We start from the raw sequence: 21,147 nt of genomic DNA, 5'->3' as shown, positions 1-21,147 counted from the left end.
TTAGAAAATACCCTCAAATTACAGCATTTTCTGCTGATGATACTCTTTTAGATACTTTCTGTGAACAGAAACATGTGGAATAGCCTAGCTTGGCAGAATCACAGGAATGGACCACAGGTTGTCTCTACGCAGCTGCAGGTTGGGCAGTGAGGTCCCCTGGGGAAGGGGACCCGGACAGGCTTTGGCCTGGGATGTCGCAGCACCAAGTCCTGGTCCAGCACTGCCAGATTTCCTGCAGAGCCACATCTCACATCTGTACTGTCATCTACCGCCTTCATCTTTATGAATAAACCTATTACATTACACTATTGCTTTCATTCAACCTTTTCTGACTGCCAGCAAATCAGGAGGATATGCAGAAACAATACAAGTTATTCTCCTTGGGAGCATCGAATTGCAGCTCTCTAAGTATTGGCCAAGCTTCTTCCTTTTTTAATATTCTTATCTTACTCTATTAAATACACAAATGAAAAAGAATCTAGGCTATTGGCAATATATTGCTTTTATTATGCCAAGCATAGAGAAGAGTGTGTATTATTACCACTTTCCTTTCCAACTTCTTCATCTCACAAAGAATATACCAATTAGGGACAAAGGTTGGCATGTCTGTAATATAACCAAGCCATGGTTCACACATCCAGAAGTCTGACATAAAGGGGACTTCACACCTTACTCAATGTACACTTGGGTTTGCTACTTTTCAGGTTCTAAAAGTAAATGTCACAGAGTTCTGTTTAATCAGCTTTACTTGATGTTATCGGTGTCAGGACTTAGCACTTCAGTAATTATCTCTGATTTATCCTGCGTACCCTGGAAAGCTGTGGGAGTGTTGCTTTTAGAATACAGATTGTGTTGGCATGTTTTTACATTACATATTTCTAACAGAGGCTGACCTGAGAATAGAGCAAATGCAGGGTCTGGATTTGAATTTTTCCTTTCTCCCACAGGATTTTTCTGAAATGGCTCCACTGCAGGCACAAGGCTCATTATTTGCTGGCTGCAGCTGGAGTAAATTCAGAGACAGAGTCAGGGGTTCTGAGAGCTATGGGATTTATCCAAGCTGAATTCAGGGAACCTAATTGTTTTTACAGTGTTGCTGCCCTTTCATATCACCAAGCTTTAAGTTCTCCTCCATTTTATTTATAATTATCAAACCAACTATTATTTGAACTACTTGAACTAAGATGAGGTGATTTCTGTGGCACAGACCAGACTTTAATTTGGTGTTGTCCAGCATGAGATCTTGGCTAATGAGCCAGGCTCCAAGATAGTCTTGCAATACAAGCACATAAATCTGAGTGTTCTCTCTGTTCCTTCTTGCAGAAAACAGTTTTGCAGTCAATCCAAATCATCCTTCCACTGAGCCAAGTACATAGAGACACAGAAGAAAGGAAAGCTGGTAGCCCAAAGAACGAGCAGTTTAGTTATGGCGGACTTAACTCTCCAGAGAGTCACTTTTATTTCCAGCGCTCAGCCTGTACTTATGAACAAGCATATTCTCCCTAAGGGATACTCAAGCACTTTACACACATTGTCTATTTATAGATTCAAGTATGCACACAAGAATAAACCTTATTGACGAAAGGCAGTCACCTGTTGGGCGTAACACAGAAGCTGGCAAACGTTGCATGCGTATTGCTTCTCCAATGAATAAGCAGCAGTACCCAGGGAGCTCCAGCAGGGCCAGAGCTAGAGGCTCAGCAGAATCGCAGACACGACTATCCCTCTCGTCAAAGACGACGAATCAAAACGCGAGTGTGAAAAAGGAGTCAGAGCCAAAATACACCGTGAACAATGCAGCCACCGCTGAATTGTGTGGACTTTGGATCAAACCACAGAAATATTAAGCTGTTTTTCACTGTGCATGCTGATCTTCTTCTATGGTAGTTTAATACGTAAAATTGCTAATTCGGTGGATTCTGCTCCAGTGGTTTATATGCCCAGCTCAAGTACATCTTTCAAAACATAGGATTTCTTGATAAATCTTTCCTGTAATATCTTGAGATGAAGCAGAAGAGATGGTCTAGTGATACAACGGCTGGGATGTGACGTTCCTAGCTTCCTTGGAACAACAGTACAAAGTTTTTCCTAGGAAGATGAAGCATGTATTATGGGGAAGAGGCTTTTTCACACGAATCTCAGAAGCTGAGGCCCTGTCTGCTCTTCCTTGGGCCTAGAGAAACTCACAGCACTTTAAAAATATTGGAAATAAATTCATCCCATTCTCACAGCCTCACTGGGACGTACTCTACTGAGTATGAGTCACTTTTATTTCCAGAAGTGCTTCCCAGTATATTGGCATCAACACGCTTAGAAAACTATGAGTCACAACTGACTAACCACTTCTAACACATGGGGACATGACACTGGCAAGGAGCCTTTCCAGAAAACAATTATCAGCACACAGCCATTCACACTTGTTAGCTGAGTGATTTTATCAAAGAAAAAATAGGGGCCAGGTTTTTCCATGAGCAAAGAAGGGTGTTAACGGGGCACAAAACGGGACCTTGACTTCTGCTACACTAAACCCGATCCCACATGCTACCTGTTATTTGTCCTACTGATCAGGCTATTTTACAAGAAACAACCCATGGTACCTGGGCTGTGGCCTTCGGTGCACTAGCATCTACCTGTGTTGCAACCTCCCAAAAAGACCAGCATTGGCTATCACAATGCATATGTTCAATAACAGACAGATACAGTATTATTGGCTGGGTGCATTTTTATGAGTGTGGCTGAGTTATTCTTTACTCTATGGCAGATGTTAGTTTTAAAAAACCTTAGTACATGAATCCTCACTACCAATGCAAACCCTACCAGGCGAGCGTAAATACCTGGCCTGGGAGCCTGGCAAACTCCGTATTTCGATGCTCAGGTTGCTACTTAGCCACGCCCGTTATTTCAAAAGAGAGCTTTCTTCTTCTTCATGTTATCATAGAGTGGTATCCTGGATACCACAGCCACTTTCCTGCCACTCCAAGCAGGAAAACAAGCGACAAAATGATAAAGTGTATCTTGGCAAGCATCAGCAAGTAACGGTAACCACTGTATATTCATAAGTGTCCATTTTACTCACACATCCATTGATGCAAATATCTATATGTTAAACATGAATATTGCCTTAGGAAGCCAACATTTTAAAATTAGGCCAATGAGTCCATACAAACCTATTTTTCTTAGAATTATGTGTGCCATTAACTATTAATGAGCAAGCACATACAGTGGAAAAAGTTAACAAAATAAAAACAGATGTTAATTCCACTAATTTAGGGCATCCATCAACCCATGCTTTTTTGTTAATTATGCATTTTTTTGGACTTCAGTCTAAAGAATTTTTTTTTTTTCTGATAACTGAAAATGTCAATCTAGTTGGGATTTTTTTTCCAGGAGCTTGACTGAGCTAGCCTGATTGATGGCTATGATAAAGTGATACGTGCAACAAGCAATGCATGCTAAGACGTTAGTCTCTATTGGTTTTGTCTGAGTCATCTTTTTTTATGGTCTCTTGTCTTTTATCATTATTTTTTTTCCTCCATGAATAGGACCTCTGCGAGGTTTTAAAACTTTGAGCAATCCACACAAAATGGAAAGACAGAGGAAGACAAGGTAGAAGAATATGTGAAAATATCAGTGCTGCTGTCCTTGGGGCAAAAAGAAAAGAGCAGCAGCAGAAAATATCTCCTCTCTAAGTTTAATGGAGAACAGAAAGAATGTGTGCGTGTGTGTGTGTATGTATATATATATATTTATTTATGTATGCACACACAGTATATATAAATTCTAATCATTGCATCTCATTTTAAAGGACAGCAAATGAATGGAAAATGGTGTTGTGTTCCAAGCACAATAAAGAACAAACAGAAAATTATCATACAGATTACTGACTGTAGATGTGTGAATAATATCAACAAATAAATTACCAATAATTGTAATCTCCCTTTTTTTCCAGATAACTATAGCCACACGTTTTTAATGTACCAATTTGAATTTATTTATCCAATTGTGGGGTTTTTTGCTGACACGTTGGAGTATGGATAGTTGTGAACGGTATGCTATGAGGTTTAGTTTGCAGAATTAGCATGGTGCTGTTTGTGTTGTGATCGCTTAAGCTGTCAGATGGGGCGAGTTTATTCCCTGACTGCAGAACATTGAAGTGTGTAGGAAAGGGGGAAGGTGAAGGTGAGAAATGTATAAGCAAATTTAAAATTCAATTTTCACCAACACATGTGAAAATTGGGCAAATCCTTCTTTTAAGTTTGTTTTATGTGATCACTCACGGTGGCAAAATTTGTTTGGGAGCTAAACATTAAAGGGTCAGAGGAAGAGGAAAGTATAAAGCAAGCTACAGCATTTGCTGCTGGGAGTCTAGTTCAGCACTGCTGGAATTCAGATCAGACTTCAAAAAATGCATGGATGTCCCTCCACTGACTTCAATAAGTTTGAGGTCAGATCTTTTTGGAATACAGACAGTAGAAATTAGCCAATTAAATACAAATAATCTTCCTTAGGGCAACTCCACAAATGTGCTATTTGCATAATGTGGTAAAGGCTGAGTCAGTTTGCTTATCTATATCAGCAGACTGTCCTTTCCTCCTTATAGAAAGACTGGCTGATGCAAACCACTGTTAAACTGAAGTCAGTTAAACCCAATTATGTGTTCAAGAAGATAACTGAACCAGAGACAGTAAAATCTGAAGAAGTAACCCCCCAAAACTGAGAAACAGTTTGGAAGATAATCTGTAAATTCACGAGTAGCCCAGTAAAAGCAAACCAGATACATGCATCACCATTTGTGGGCTCAAAGTTCTGGTGGTGTTTGCCTTTCTAATTACTATCCACATTAAAATTAGATCACTGGACTCATAAGTCAGAGAAAGATAGTATTAAAAAATAACTATGTTATATATAGGATAAATTAATTTTGTGCAGACCCACTTTGGTCTCCTATATGATATTTTTCAAAGGAAGCTTAAGGACATATGCACCCATAGCTCCTGAAAATGCAAAGATTTGCAAACCTGCCATGTGCTTCTTGTGCAGCATCTGGTACAAGAGCATACTGCTCTATAATTATAAAGACAGGGTGCTAGCACAATACAAATTACTAGGGTTACTACAGTTTCTTTTACTATTTCAATAATATAATATAAAAAAACAACAATAATAAATGGAATAGACATTCTTCATTGCTGTGTGAGCTCCTAGTGCTGTAGCTTGCATTAGAAGGAGATGCATTCCAAGTGTCTGTTGTGTTAATAGATGACAATATAATCAACGTGGCTCTTCTCCTTTAGATAATTAATGTGCAACAGTAGCATAGCCTACTGCCCAAAAGAACAGGCAGCAAAGCATGATTCTCAGATGAAAATATCTTTTTATTTTTCCATTAAAAGACTGTATCCTTTCTTTTATTACTTCACATGTAATATAGTAGTGGGATGCCTAAAACCTCACCACAGAGATTTTAAATATGTGCTAAGAATAGGAAGAGAAAAAGTGCTATTTTAATGAAAATGTGTCATTAGAGGGCATCAAGCTATTTATCTAGACACCATCATTTAAACTGATCTCGAGTCAGCTCAAAAGTCACAGCAGAAGAGTTTGGTGACCATTCCTATAGCATGGATATCAACATCAAAAGTTCCCACAAACAGCTAAGCTGGGCCCCCCTGCCAGCAAAGAAGGTCAAGTATTTACATAAACTGAGAAACTCCTAGGAGTATTCTTTCCAAACCAAAAATGAGACCCATTCGCATCCCTGTGTGGAAAAAGTTTGCTCCACAGCCCCAGACCTGTGGCTGCTCTACAGAGCATGTGTAAATCAGCCTTAAAGCCCCAAGCTCACCTGCAGTCAGGACTTGAGACAACCAGAACCAGAGTATTTAGAGAAGCACACCAACAAATGCTAAGTTCAGTTCTCTTCTTCCACGTGCTCTGCTCAAAAACAATCAGTGTAGACAGTATATATTAGAATAAAAATACTATTTTCCTATTGGGACACACCCTTAAAACACATGAACACACTATTCAGTGATAATTCAGAAAAGAAAAAGTCATGTGGCTGTGGGACAAATGAAATGAAGTTCAGGACCATATCCTCAACCTGGCATACATATATTATTTTCAATTATCTGGAATATCAGCCACTTAAAAGTGCGTGCAATATAAACAGTGTGGTATGCACTGGTTTACTACCCTTCACAACTTTGAATATGTATTTTTGTCCTTTTTTTACGAACACCAAAGGCAGGATACTGCGAGCGTTTACTCCCAATATACATACACAAGCACACGCTGTATAGCTACAACCCAGGTGTAAATAAAATAACACAAAACTCTGGCTCCAGGCCACTCACCCTTACCTTTGCTGATATCACGGCATTTCAGGAGCTTTCAGGAAGACCAAATATAGAGCACTCTCTCAGTAAAGGAGCTGTGATGTTGGGAAATATACTGGCTATGTTACTAAAACTCCTGTTTACATGTTCAAGACTTTGGCCTGGCCCTGCAAGCACTTATACTCTTGGAAGTATAAGAGCAAGAGCATGTTTATCTTTCATGCATTCACACTACTCAACCTCAACATGGTCATGTCTGGATGAGCAAAGACTTTACGTCCTTTTCTTCTGGTACCTGGGACTCAGATACCAGAAGGGTGCCTGTGCCTGGTGTTATCTGAGGAACACAGCTCTGCCGTAACAGTTAGTGTAACCATACCCTGACACTCACTGTGCATTCATAACTGAGTGTTTAAAAAGCTGGAGCCAAAATGACACATTTTCTGGATCACCCTGGTTAAGACTGTTGTTCGTTGTTAGGAAGAGCTGGCAGCCTCAGCCACACACGGATCCCCCTTCCTCACAAACTCCTTCCTCAGCCCCTTGCTAACCTGCCTGTTGCATCCAAACCCATTCCCATGATACATGCGGACTCCAGCTTCTCATCGATCACTGCCCAAAAGCATCACAAGGCAAAAGGAGATTTAGCCCCACCTCAAACTACTGCAGGGTGGTGGTGGGATGTGCAGCAGGAAGGCTGGAGACCAGGTGGCACGCTGCACAATGCATTTATGTGCCACTCTGACAACACCATGTATATAAACGTGCTGGGATTTACTTTCTTCTTATTTTTAAATAAGCAGCAGGGTTGACACACTGCGGGCCCAGCCAGCACCTGCAAGTACATGCACCATAACACGGCTGGGAGCAAACAAGCCAGAGACAGAACAGAGGACTCACTTGTGCTTCCATCATTGCTGGGCTACCAGGGCAATGGCACTGCAGCAATCTACATACAAATCTTTGGGTGATTGGTGCTTAATGGGATTATGAGAGCATTTGACACTGCATTAACACCTTTGAATACAGCAGTCTGACCCTTCCTTCTTTCTGAAGACCTCACATACTAATGTATTATATGACCAATTCAATTCATTACAAATAAAATAGAGCTTTAAGAGCACAGTAGGAACTCTAGTTGACAGTAAACAAACAATAGTTTTTTAAATGCAAACACATGCAAACCCTCTCCATGAGGTAGAGGAGAAGCACTCAAATCTCCCCAGCCATAGAGCTGGTTGTTAAAATGCACCTACTTGTTTTTCCACAGCGACAGGTAGTTGAGTGGAAGCAGCATGAATCTATCTACTCTTCCCCAGGAGGTGTTTCGCAGTGCAGCTGGCCACAGGGATGTCTGCACTGTGCAGGCCACTGCAATAACACTATGTATTGTGGAGGAGAGGCTGTGGGTGGTGGCATCAGCTCTGAGGCTGAAAGTGGAAACTGTGGCCTGGCTGACATCAAGAGTAGTAGTCTGGGAAATGGGTCTTCTATCCTCTCTCCTGGTCTCCCAAGTCCTCAGGTCACGCTCATGGTACCAGCCGCTACATTTTCTCCCATTCCCCAGGGTGCTCTCGCCCTGTCCTCGTGTGTCACTCCTCCTTCACCTCCTCCCCTTAGTCGCACTTGTGCACACAACCAGTGGGCATTTCACACAGCCCTGTTCCCACCCAGTCCCACGTCCTTGTTCTAGGGATGACTCCTCAACCCTGTTGGGGTTCCCTGCAGCTCTCACTTTGTTCTCCTGCCTCTGCCTTAAAACCAGGACCACCTCGGCTCAGCAGCCTGGCTTACAGGAACATGGCTTCTGTTCTCAAGGCAGTGGGAAAGATTCAGATTTGCGCTTTTGCCACCTATTATGGGGTTAGGGGAATGCTCTTCAGGGTTTTTTTAAGCTCTCTGTCCCAGTCAGCTTTTAGCTTGATTTCCTTCCACAGCTTTCTTAAGGCAGATCCTACAAAGGCAAATTACAGCCGCTTCTTCTACTCTTGTGGTTTCTATTGTATTTATATCAAAAGATAACTAGATTGCTGGCAAAACTCCCTGGCTATTTCCCTGTGGCACAGCATTTTTGAGGGCTGTTTAGCTGTTCAAAACCAAATATTGATTAAAGAGGGCAGCCATCTGAAATGAGATGAAAACTTACATGTGTGTAAATACACACGCATACACCAATAAACACACCATATATAAAATAGTAAGCAGGCCTGGTGTCAAGGAAATGATTGCAAGGGTGTTGCGCAAGGACACCAAGAATTCCTAAAACCCAACTCCACTGTCAATGTGCTTTAAGTACGCCCTATAAAAGCACCTAGACCAGAGCCCACCTCAAAAAGAAACCTTACAACCTTAACTTACCACCTCTCCTGTGCTGGCAAGCATGGTTCAAAGGTCATATCATTCACAGGTGTTTTTTTAAGGACAGATTAGGTTATCAAGAGGTTGGGTTAAAATCAAATGGAAGTACAAAGATGCCTGAAAAATAAACCTAACCTTGGATGAAACCAGCAAAAACAGATATCTATAGGCATTGAAGACTTGAAATCCCCTCATCTCAGGTTGCTGGAAGCCTCAGGTATGGATTTATTCTGCCTGAAAATTTTAAAATGTCCACGAGTGTTTGTGGCCTTTCCCAGCCATCAGTTTGGCCCATTGTGCTTAATGTATGATTCATTTAACAATGACCTAACTTAACATATAATCGCATTTGATCAGAGTGAGCTAGCTGAGGTTGAAAAAGGGTAATTACATCTTCTGCTGTCAATCATCAACTCATAAATTACCACAATTATTGGATTAACTTTGTTTGGTGTTCTGAGCCCTTTTTTTCACTTCCTACAAAAAAAAGGGGGGGGAGGTGAACAAGTGCAAAGGAGGAGAAAAAGGAATCATTATGCTGTGTTCGGCTCACAGACTGCAGCCTGGGAGCAGACTTCTAGGTAGGATTTCACTTACTCTCTGGAAGTAGAAGTGCAGCCTGGCCAGGCCAGGACGCACAGGCAGCCCTCGTCCTGGCATTTCCTATGGTTGGAGTGCTTGATGTGAGAATCCCTCATGTTCAATTAGCATACCAGTTTCAATGATAGTAGATATTTCTTCAAATTGATAGTAGAAGTGAAAAAATATACAACTAAGTGAGGCCATCTTGCTTGAAATGCTTTCAAAGCCTACAGCAGTAAGATAGCAATATTAATGCTCACTGACTACCGGCTTAAGTATACACAGCATACTGTGATGACTGAAACTAGGCAATCCACATTTTGGTGCTGGCAAGGTACAGTTTGGTAGGGAATATTCACTCTGCAATGCCTGGGCACGTGCATATGCCTCAGTATATTGCTAGCAGACATGCTTAAGAGAGATCTTCCTAAACTTCCACTTGCCTGCTGCATCATTTCACAGCAAGTAAAAGCACAGCTGTGTATGAGAGGAGACAAATCATAAAATAATTATACGCAGTAAAAAGGCTTTGAAAAATCATTGTGTGATCAAGCAATTAGAGAGGTCATCATAACACAGGTGTAAAAGCAGCTGAATTAAGCATAAACCCATCATTTCCTAATTTTTTAATGCTTGACCTTGCAACTTTGATGTTCTCTTAGCAGAGTCTGGATGCAATATAAAGTATTTCAGTCCCTAAATAATAGAAATGAGGTTACAAACAATTCAGCAAGGCTACCTTTCCTGAACAACATGGAAGGTGTATTCTGAACATGTATCTTGGTAAAGAAATATAGCAGGTGCCTCCTGACTGCTAAAGTTTTCTTTAGGAAGGCCAAGTCAAGAAGCAATATTGAATACATCTAAGATGACATTTAGCTCAAGGCTCAGCTAGGAATCCAGTTGGCAGCACAGCAACTTAAAGCCAAAAGGACTGTGTACAGGAGTATGTTAATAGCCCATTTCTCTGATATCTGGATAGCTCTTTCAAGAGGTTAATCACCCTCAATTTTCAGCACAGCAAGTGCAAGATTAAAAACTCTCTGACACATCCCAGGATCAGGCCCAGCAGAATTGATATTACTCACAAAAGAAGGAGCTTATTTTAATATACACACAGACGAAGAGATGGGGGAAATAGTTGTGTTTATGTAAAGAGAGGATGGAAGGAAAAAGTTCCTGACAATAGGAACCATGATAGCTTAACTAGCAAACAGCATACTCCAAGGCACTAGCATGAACAGAGAAAATCAGAAACTGCCTCTAATGGATGCTTTGGATGCCTAGTCATACCTCTGGTACATGAGTATATATCTACATATATTAAAGATGCAAACAGGATGTAGTAGGGATGCCAAAAGCTGAGGGAGGTTGTTAAAGTAACAGTTGCAAACATTTCTGGCACACGGTGTTTCTTGTTCTTGCCAAATCGAAATTCTCAAAGGAGAAATGGTGAAACCTGAATGATACATTTCAACAGCTAATCAGGATATTCTCATGGACTTATTTATAGTGGAAGCAGAAAAACATCAAATTCCAAGTCAGATCATAGTACCTACTTTCCAAGGCTTTATTTATTTTTCATGAGATACAGAACAAAAGAAAATGAGACCATTGGAGACTTCATACTCCAAGCAAATGTGCTTACTAGTGGAACAAAGATTTAGACCTTTTAAAAAAACATCAGCATGGCCCCGAACCAGACATCTCCTTCCTGGACCTCCATGAGGGCGGGGAGACATGACAGCTGCTGAACATGCAGCTCCGGGGTGGGTTCAAGGTCTGAGGTCAGGCTCAGAGGAACGACTCCAGGCAGAAACAGGCTGCTCTTAGCCTAATGCCTTATTCAGATTACAGTCAGTTCTTACTGAGGAGAAGATGGAGGGTCAAAAATGTATGAGCTGCGTGAGGTGCAGGCACAAGACAGTGTGGATGTACACAGATGTCAGTAGGAGGGCGCAGAAACACCCCCCTTCATCCCCATTCATTGCAGCCACCAGCAAGGTTTTTCCTAGAGCACCGTGACTGCACCCTTTTACTTTCCCTACAGTACAAAACTATTAAATGGGTCTCCCTGGGACCCCTCACTGCAGGCCCCCTCAGAGGCTCAACTGGGCAGCAGGGGTCTGGGCACAGACCGAAAACCAAGACTGTTTGCTTGTAACAGAGAGAAGTGCAGAAAGCCAGCGGTCCTGCTATTGCACAGTACTGTCTTTGGAAACCCAGGTCTGTCTTTGCAGAAACTGTCTCTCGCTTGCTTCAGGGAAAGACAGATTATGTTTTTTACCCACCTCTATTTATTTACAGAGAAGATCCTGACCATCAGCTTCTCTTCATAGTGGGAAAAAATAAGACAACTCAGAGTAACAGGGCAACAGGCTTCAGACAAAAAGGGGTAACTATATATTGACAGCAGAAACAGATTAAGCCCCATTTTAAAGCTAGTGTAAGGAGGGACATCACAGAGCTCAAGAGGGTTTTACAGTTCCAACAATGTAGAGACTTACAAAGAAAAAATATCAAAGGCTCTTTCCCTATATTATCAGATAGAATAAGCATATTAGCATTTCTAATTATAACTGCAAATAAAACATACATCCCTGGGGAAAGCCCATTACCATTACTGTTTTTCAACATGCACAGAAAAAGATCAATTCGGGGACTGAAGGGAGGGAGAAAATGGCTTTCCCCACTTGGGCTGGGCAGCACAGGACTCCACAGAAAGCTGCTTGCTCCCCACCAGCTTGCTGAGGAAGGATGCACCAGGCTGTGAAAGGTGGGGAAGACTCTGAAGAGACCCAGAAAGCTGAGGTCAGATCAATCTCCTCATCTCCATTAAGATTTGTTGCAATAGCGTGCAATAGGAAATAGCGATGCATAGATCCTGCTCCTCACTAACCCCATCTCCCTTCAGGAAGGGGAGAAAGGACATGGCCTCTCAATAGCAGCTTTAGGGGAAACAGAAGAAGAGCTATCCCTTGCCTTGTTCCTCCTTCAAGGGAAAAAAACAAGTGCAAAAAACACGTACTTATCAATCCAGGTCTTTTTCTCATGACCTGTCTGTGAGATAAAGCCTAAAGAAGGTGTTTTACAATACAAGAGAGGAACATGGAATCAGCTTGGGCTTGAAACAAATGGGAGAGAATGGAAGGGAAAAGGAGTCAGGACAGCACCAGATAACAAATAGGATGATAACAGCAGGAGAGAGCAGAAAACAAGGACGTTGCAGCAAATACATGTTTAAACTACAGCATTATGGAGTCTAGCGCCAGCACATTGTGTTAAAATGCACATGCTTCACGTAGTTGTCAGGCAGTACGGCTGTGTGGAGGTGAGGGAGACTAGAGAGTCCAACGTGGGAGAGAGGGAGGTGGAGAGAGATGCAGGGCTCTGGGGGCTGGTGGAAGCAGCCTGGGAGACCTACGCATGGGCTGAACCAGTTCTGTTTTCAGACTGCATGGCCTGCCAGGCTCGGCTGCTCAGGTTCACTGATGTTTTAAATAGAACATGACTTGCCAGAGGCAGATTATAGTTAAATATTCTTCTTTTCTTCTTCCCTTCTCTTGCATAAACTCTTTCCTCATGAGTTCGGGGAAAAAAAGAAAATAAAACTTCTAAAAGCAACCACACTGTGGTGTTCAAGATTGTACATGGGACAGACCGGTTGAATATTGCAGCTATAGCATTCATACTCATTCTCCACCCTTCTCAAGTCTAAACAGCAGCTTGATCCAGCTCAGGAGAAGACAGAAAGGGACATGCCTCAGAGCCGTTTGGTGAACACTTGCTTTGGCTTGTCATAGGTATACAGGGGTTTGAAATGTGCTTTGCACACTAGATCTTAACGATGTCTCCTAAAAACCTGCCTGCTTTCTAACCAATTCCACACACATATAAATAGCCTATTAAAACGTGAGGGGAATGCAATATCATTTATTTTCGCAGTACAATGTATTTGAGTACATATTTTCTGGGCAATGATGATTGATAAACTCAGAGTTAAAAACAAGGTAACTGTGGCTGCCAGTTGAAGGTCCCATTGACAGCTCTAGCCCAAATCATTTTTAACCTCTTCCCACCCCAGTCCTCCCCTTAGTAAAGTGATACAGCCCTTCACAAACTATACATAGTAAGTGCTTTAAAAAAGATAAGTAAGAATCATTATTAATATTTTGCTTCCTTATCAGTGTCCAGAATACAGGTATATATCTAAGGTTGTATAACACACAAGTTATGCAGCTTTTTGAGAAATAAGATATGACTGTATAGACATAAATCATAATGCCTGTGCAAAGACAAAGCAAGTTTAGGGTTACGTGGACCTTTCCTCTCCTTGCCTTCAGAAGTGGAAGCAGAAGATGGGCATTAGCACAGCACCTCAGGGCCATCATGACAAAGAACAAACTAAGAGAGTTCCCTCCCCTCCATTTTGATCTGCCCCAAATCATTCCTTGAGTTTGGTCTATCACTTGGTTTGTCAGACACAGGGTGAATAAAGCCAGAGAGTAAAAATATTGCCATTTTCCACTCCCTCTGACAGAGATGCAAATGACAACACAAACTGTAGGAGGGAAAGGAAAGAGTCCTTAACTCTAATTTAAACATAAATGTAGCGTGGCTGTTTATAAAAAAAAAAAAAAGCCACAATATTATATGGTTATATTATCCCAAAGGCAATGCAGAAATGGTATTAGAGTCTCAATTTAGAAACTCATTTTTACTCTCGATTTTCAGAGGGGCTTTAAAGTTAGGGTTATGGTTCTACTCTGTTTGTAGAGATCCACAGTTTTACTAAGCGTACTCTTAAAATACAACGGATAACAAGCTGTAAACCAAACCCACCCAGCAAACACTTCTCCAGGGCTCCCCCCCGCACAGCTACCTCTTGCAGGCTGGGCACTGCCCATTTCCCGCAGGACTTCCTGAACCTCAGGCCCCTTGTGCCTTTGAAGACGAGGACAAAGAATAGCGCAAAAGCCAAGCAAGCTAATTTGGAAGTGCAGCTCCCTCCTTCGTGGGACCTGCCCAGCTGTGTGCCTTTTGCAAAGGGCTCTGCTCCATCACTGTGATTTCCAAAAGCTGCCACCTTTGCTGGGTGTGCACTGCTTTGTTCTCCCAGCTGGGCAGCAGCCTTTCCCAACACAACCCTATTATTTCATGGGAAAAGTGGAATAGCTCATCTTATTTTGCAATGAGGATGAAAATTAAAGGCTGCTGGTAATGTGCCACACTTACTAGACCTTACATAACTGACAAAGAGTGTCCTGGCTCCATATAAAAGCAAGCTGGGAGAAATCATCTGGATGGCAGGAATTACCTATTATAAATAAATCACACGCATGCACACAAAAAGCAGTTCTCACCCAGACTAAACACTTTACTCCAAGCGAGGTGTCTGCTTTGTGCTCTGTGAACAGGAAAATCACATGTCCTGCACTCTAGATAAAAATGCTCTGCAGTAAAGGAGACAGGATAATCACTTACTCCAACTATCACTGTGAAAGCTTTGAAAATTAGTCCAGTGGCTAAATTCATCTGTACTTCCGGGAGGTCTAATGCCCTCACACTTCAAAAGAAACAGAATGGCATTTTGTAAAGCACCATTTACACTGCCCGCACTTAATTTTAAAGGGCTCATTCGCTCCAAATTACCTCACCCCAGTTCTGGAAATTGTTGCACATCGGTTTCTGCAGTCATTGCTTCCCTCCCTCGGAGTACATGAGGGCCTCACCCTGCAGCCGCTTGCATGCCTATCACTACCCTGTCCACACCAGCAAGCGCTCCTCCCTGGGAACAATGGCGATCCCAAGGAGCGTGACTCCCCAATAATTTGGCTGCATATGAACTGTGCATGGGGTTAAAGTCTCCACTCAGTTTAACCACTGTAATTTTACTGCTGCCACACTGCTTTGAAACAAGCATTAGCCAGAATGAAGTGTGGCCATCAGTATAAATCTGTGCTCAACCGCACCGTGGCAGTGTCCACACGTGACACTGCCGTGGCACTGGACTTCAGCAAGCTGCTCCCACGACAAGGGTTTCCTGCTGCGTCCAGCTCTAACACTCGCACAACATCTAATAATTCTCCCAGACGGAGAGAAAAGGGTGCTCTTCTTCGGCTGGTTCAGAGGTGAAGGCACTCTTCCCAGTTCACCGGCCCAATTCACTTTTCTGGCACCGGGCTCTCTTTGGGGCCTTGGGGAAGTCACCTCGGGCTGCATCCAAGCAGCCGAATGAAGCGCAGGTCGTTGCACGCTTACCCAAAATCCCCCGCGCAGGAGGCAGGGACAGCAGCTGGCACAGATCGTCCCACGCAGCTGGCATGGCTTTGAGTACACGCTGTCTCCAGGGACCACAGAAGGTCTGCACTCCACTGGCCTGCGCAGGCTGCTCTTACCCCTGCTAGCACCATATAGTTGACACGGGAGCACTCCACATCTCTCTTCTGTACCATAGACAGGTCTTGGTCTCATCTATAACATAGGAATAACTGTACTTCCTACTCCAGAAGGATACAGTGAGGATATATTTATTCTGGGTTGTGCAGAACTCAGATAATATGGTGACAAGCAACTACCCAAAATGGACAGACACTCTTAGGGAATGATCTACTTCATAAATACCCACTATATAAAGAGCAACTATAAATCAGTCTGGCAACAGTGATGGCAATGTTGCTGCTATTTAAACTAGGTGTTATTTAAGGAAATAAAGTCTTTATGAGACACAGAACTGCTGATGGACTGTTAGAAGACACATTTGGTGCAATCTCATGAATTCCAACAGTATCACAATTTTTGCAGCTTGGGGAATGGATTGTGTTGGAGAGAAATGTTTTAAATAGGAGTCCAAAGGAGAACTCCCTGTACAGGGGAGAGGAATTTTAAAGCCAGGCATGCTTCATCAGCTATGCGCCCTTTTCTCCTCCAGGCACTTCTAACCCAGAGCTGGGAAGGAGGGGCTGAAAACCGGCTCCAACTCTTCCCTCTGCCTGCATCATCCCAAGAAAAAGGAAGAGTTTCTCTGGAGACAACATCGTACATGCGAACAGCTTTCAGCAATTAGTCACAGAGGCAACGACAGTGTGACTGGAACCACATGGCCAGGCTTGTGCAGAGCAACACCAAATTCAAGGCTGGGTCTTCTGTTTAGTCAAGAATGCCTGTAGCAATGGCTTCAGGTGGAAAAGCTCCAAAGGCAGGAAAAGGCACATGAGAGGACAACTTACACAATTCATAACACCGAATTTTGCCATTATTTGCCATTGCCATTTTGAATTTAGCTGTTACTGCTCTAGCTTTACGAGCAGCAAAATACATATTACATTTTTTATCCAATGCAGCAGAGTGTGTATCACTGTAATTTTAGCTCTGTATTTCTCTCAAAAAGCAACAACAAAACCCAATCACCCAGGGAGGAAGGAGGAAAAAGAGAAGAGCAGAGCAGAGCAGAGAAAAAAAAGAAAAATAGAGCAGTTCACTTATTGGTCCAAAGGACTTCTACAAGAATATCACATTTAAAACAATGGCTCAGCATCTATTGTGAAATCCTTTCAGAAACTTGCCCACAGTCCTATTCGGAGTTCATGTGAGGGCTCGGAGCAGCACTCAGAACTTGTTTGGCTTCTGTTCCTTGTTCTTTGCTCCTCCGGAGAATTTCATTACTTCCTCGATGTCAGTGCCTGATCCAATCCGATTTCTACACCAAAGAAAAGTTCAGAATGGCTTCACAGTTATTGGATCCTAAACAAAAATTAACTGTTTGAAGGTGTTGATAGTTTTCCTTCGACTAATAAAGAGGGATGAGAAATAGAGCCTAATGCTACTTCTTTCTTTAAAGAAAATTACACGTGATGTCAAGTAAGTCCAGTCAGCATCATAACAACTTGTTTGGTGAAGGTCATGCTAGTTATTATTATTAATGTATTATCAGCTTTAAGATCTTTCATTTCTAACAACACAGGGAGGAAAAGGGTGGAGTGATGCCCTCACATTTCTATTGCAAAATCTCTTCCTTTAAAACATAATTTTAATGTCACCACCAACATATCTCGGTCAGCATAGGAATTCCACCAAAACTCAGGGGACAAAGAAAAGAGATGCAAGTTATCCTACATGAGGGAAATCAAAACTAAACTAAGGACAGAGCTGAATTGGCAGGAGATGCATTAAAGCCGGAGATGCTACTACTCACTGGGTAAACTCCATGGACAACTCCTTCCCTGTGAATCTGATAAACTGGTAGCCTCCACACAGAATTGAAGTGAAAAAAAAGACTGAAGTATTTGGTCATATTAAAAAGTCCCTGTTCCAGCTCAAGTGCCCTATGTTTCTGACCTATATGACAGGGAAAGTGAATGGGAAAAGATGAATGGAAAGTCCTCAATAAGATTGGAAGGAGAAGAGCCTCTCAGAAAAACCACCACCACCACCAATCCAGGGAGCAGCAGGGCCACACTATTGCTTTTCTGATTCGCTTTCTCTCTGCTGGGAGATCTCTCTCTTACTGGGCCCTCCAGCACGGGAGGGAGATTTTGCTGATCCTTAGGACCTCTGACCCTGCTGTTGTTCCCACATCCCATTTAATCATCCCCTGGGTGGCAGATCCCTTTCGGGTAGAAAGGGAAGAATTATCTCTGAAAGTATTTTTTAATAAAAATCTTTAAAATATTTTTAATAATTCTGAAATACACTTTCTAGTGAATCTAAAAAATGGAACCTGTTCAGTAGTGAAGAAAGACATTAGAAAAGAACTGCACTTGGATATGTCTGAAATACAAAAAATATCACGGTCACAAAAGAACTACTGAGCTGGTAGAGATGAAATAAGTAAGCTATCAAGTGAAAGCTATCGAAATTTTTCTTTAGACTGACTATTAACAGCCCTGCTTTGTGTTCAGTGTGATTCAGGACATATCTTCATAGTACAGCAAGGGAAGTCTTGATGTCTTCTTAAATTTTTAAGGTAGGACCGATGCAAGAATCTCCCAGTGCTACTGACAGCAACAGCAGCTATTCATTTTGCAATATTTTACAAGAAGAAGGTCCGAGTAACTAGAAGCAGATGACGAGATGAAGACATGAGTGGCTGGAAACAGCAAGCATCAGGAAATTGGCAGCCATGGCATCTGAGAGAGCAGCCTTATTTCCTAGCACTTAAAAAAGGACGTAATGGTGGCACTTACCGGAGTTACAATGCAGCAGCTCATTGCAGACACTTAACCCTTTCATAGCAATCCCCAAATAGAATGCGTCAAACTTGGACTTGATTTGTAAAAGGACTAGATGATCCCGGAGCATGCAAATTGTTTGTATTTTCTCACCTGACTGAAAAGACTTGGCCCCTGAAAGGAAAGCACTTGGGCCAATACAGCCAGAAAGCAAACATCTTCCCACCTTCCCCAGTGGTACCAGAGAAGCCCTTTACATGGCTGGAGATATGAAGCTTCTGCTGCAACCTAAGCATGATTTTCTGCCCATTTAACCCCTATTTGCAGCTTTACATGCAAGTTTCTCTCATTGCTGTGAGTGAAGCGCTGTTTTATTACCAGGTGGCTGCAGTGAACTAAAAGAGACCAAGAGGACTCAAGGAGAAGAACCAGAGCTGAGCACAGCACGCTTGTTCGGGCACTCTGCAAGATCCTAGCCGCAGCCTGCAGGGCACTGCCCCGCCCAAGTAACTCCCCAAAAATGGGAGCCTCCAACACTGCCAGTGCCCCCATCCCATGGCAGGAATCACAGCCCCCATGCCCAGGAGGGCCCCAGAAAGCAGAGGAAAAGCCACCTCTGCTAATTCCTCCAAAGTCAATCACACATGTAGCTGGGGTCAGCAGGCAGACGCACCAGGACACCCCTGAATGGCCTGATGAACTGGCCACTGCTGGTGTAGCCCATATGTGCAGACTTCACATAGATCTTCACTATACATACAGTTATATGCACACCTTATACATCCGTATAGGACCTGAAGAACAATATAGGATTTAACTGAGGGTGATATTCATGAGTGCACACAACTCGATTCCTCAGTTAAACTAAGAGCCACTGCTGTTACAGGACAAAACAACGGGGCATCACCTGCCCTGGACTCCAATGACATTACACTCATCCACACATCAGAGCACAATTCAGTACCAGAATTATCAACAGGGAAAGAAGATTCCTAAGTAATTGAATTAAATGTAAATAGTCTATGCAATATGCCAGATAATTCTTTGGTTGTTATCTGATGTAATGTTAGTGTATTTTCATATGCTAATGTATTTTATTCATTTGCATTTTCAAAGCAATAAGTTCCCGTTTAACAAATTGCCAGATCTTTTTTCACCCTACTGTGTGAAGAAATTACAGCTGAGCCTTTTAATCTGGTCGGCAATATCAGAGGAGATAATATGATGCCCCTGGCACCATAAAATATTCAACACTGAATAAAGTTCTCGATAAAAGAGCATTAGAAATTTGCCTTTTACTAAAACAGTAAACTTAAATAAAAAAAGCTTACTTTTAAATGATTTAATTAAAAAATTAAATTGCATTGGAAACATTTGATTACTGTTTAATAACAATGCATAATTTATAACTGACTGCTGTAAAAATCAGATTTTGCTCTGCTATGCCAATAAAAGGATTATGCATCAGAAGTTTTCCCTTAAACCACTCAATTTTAAGATGACTACATTTTGGAGAGCTCATTTCTCAGAATGCATCTTAAAAAGTCAGAAATTTTGAGGGCCTAAAAGGAAATCACACCTGGGCCCCAGCACCCTGATAATGCCCATGGAATATATTAAGGCATTCTGCTTTTCCTTTAAAATCAAGCTTCCAGCACCGATCTCCTGCCCTGGGGAGCTCAGCTTTATCCCCTCTCTGGGTAAAAATCTTTTGGGTTCTGCAGTTGCTACTAGTGGTTCTGCCACCGTGACAGGCAAAAGCAGAGCCCTGGCTATGGTCTGAAAACGAGCCACCGGGAACCAGCCCGTGTCTTTTTTTAGTGTTTCACGGCAATGGGTATTGGATTGACAGTCAGATACTCTGCACCCAGGAGCACACAGGATTTGAGGACTGTTGATTACAACAGACACTTTTCAAGAACAAACGTCTATCACTTAAGCTAAAAAGAACTGTCTTCTCCTTAGCTGTGTTGCTGTAAGATTTTACATTTGGGACAGAAGCCAACCTGCCACAGTCTCCCGCAGGGTGGTTGGATGTCCCCAGCAGAAGAGGGCACTGATTTCTGTGCATTGATACATCATGTATCAAGACACTCTAAGTGGGGTCTCTCTGACTTCCAAGAAGGAGCAACTCAGCCCTGCGTAATCAGAAGGAATCAAACAATACAAGGATGCTTTAAAAGTTGCCTCCTATTTCCCTTTCTCTCTTTTTTTATGCCAAGTTTGTCTGACAGAGCAACAAATGTGAGACTTGAACCTATATTGAAATTAGTCTTTAGTTTTGTCACAACATGATAAGATAAACAGGTGATGGAAGAGAGAAAGATCTGGAGCTCAAAAAATAATACTCAGGGAAGTTCCCCAGTTGGCATCTATTTCCCAGAAGCTAGGAACTATTAGACTTGTTTTACAAGAGTCATCAGTAGATTGCTCTTACAACCTTCAAAGAACAATTTGTATTGATGGATAATATTTAAAACTAAAGTGCTGTGTGAAGAGTTTCCTCGATGAAATTTCATAGAAAGTTTTGAAATACCACCATCTTAAATCAGGAAAAAAAAAAATCTGTTTTCATTCTTTCCTCTCTTCCTCACAGGCTATCTCTTTCCCTCCATTTAAAAGAAGTAGAATGGGGAAGAAAGGAAGAGAAAGAATGTCAGAAATACCAAACTTAGAGGGGTGAAAGGAGAAGAAATTCA

This window comes from Apteryx mantelli, chromosome 1 (assembly GCF_036417845.1).
Source record: "Apteryx mantelli isolate bAptMan1 chromosome 1, bAptMan1.hap1, whole genome shotgun sequence".
Taxonomy (NCBI): domain Eukaryota; kingdom Metazoa; phylum Chordata; class Aves; order Apterygiformes; family Apterygidae; genus Apteryx; species Apteryx mantelli.
The sequence above is the reverse complement of the archived record's forward strand: the minus strand, read 5'-3'. Positions refer to the sequence as shown.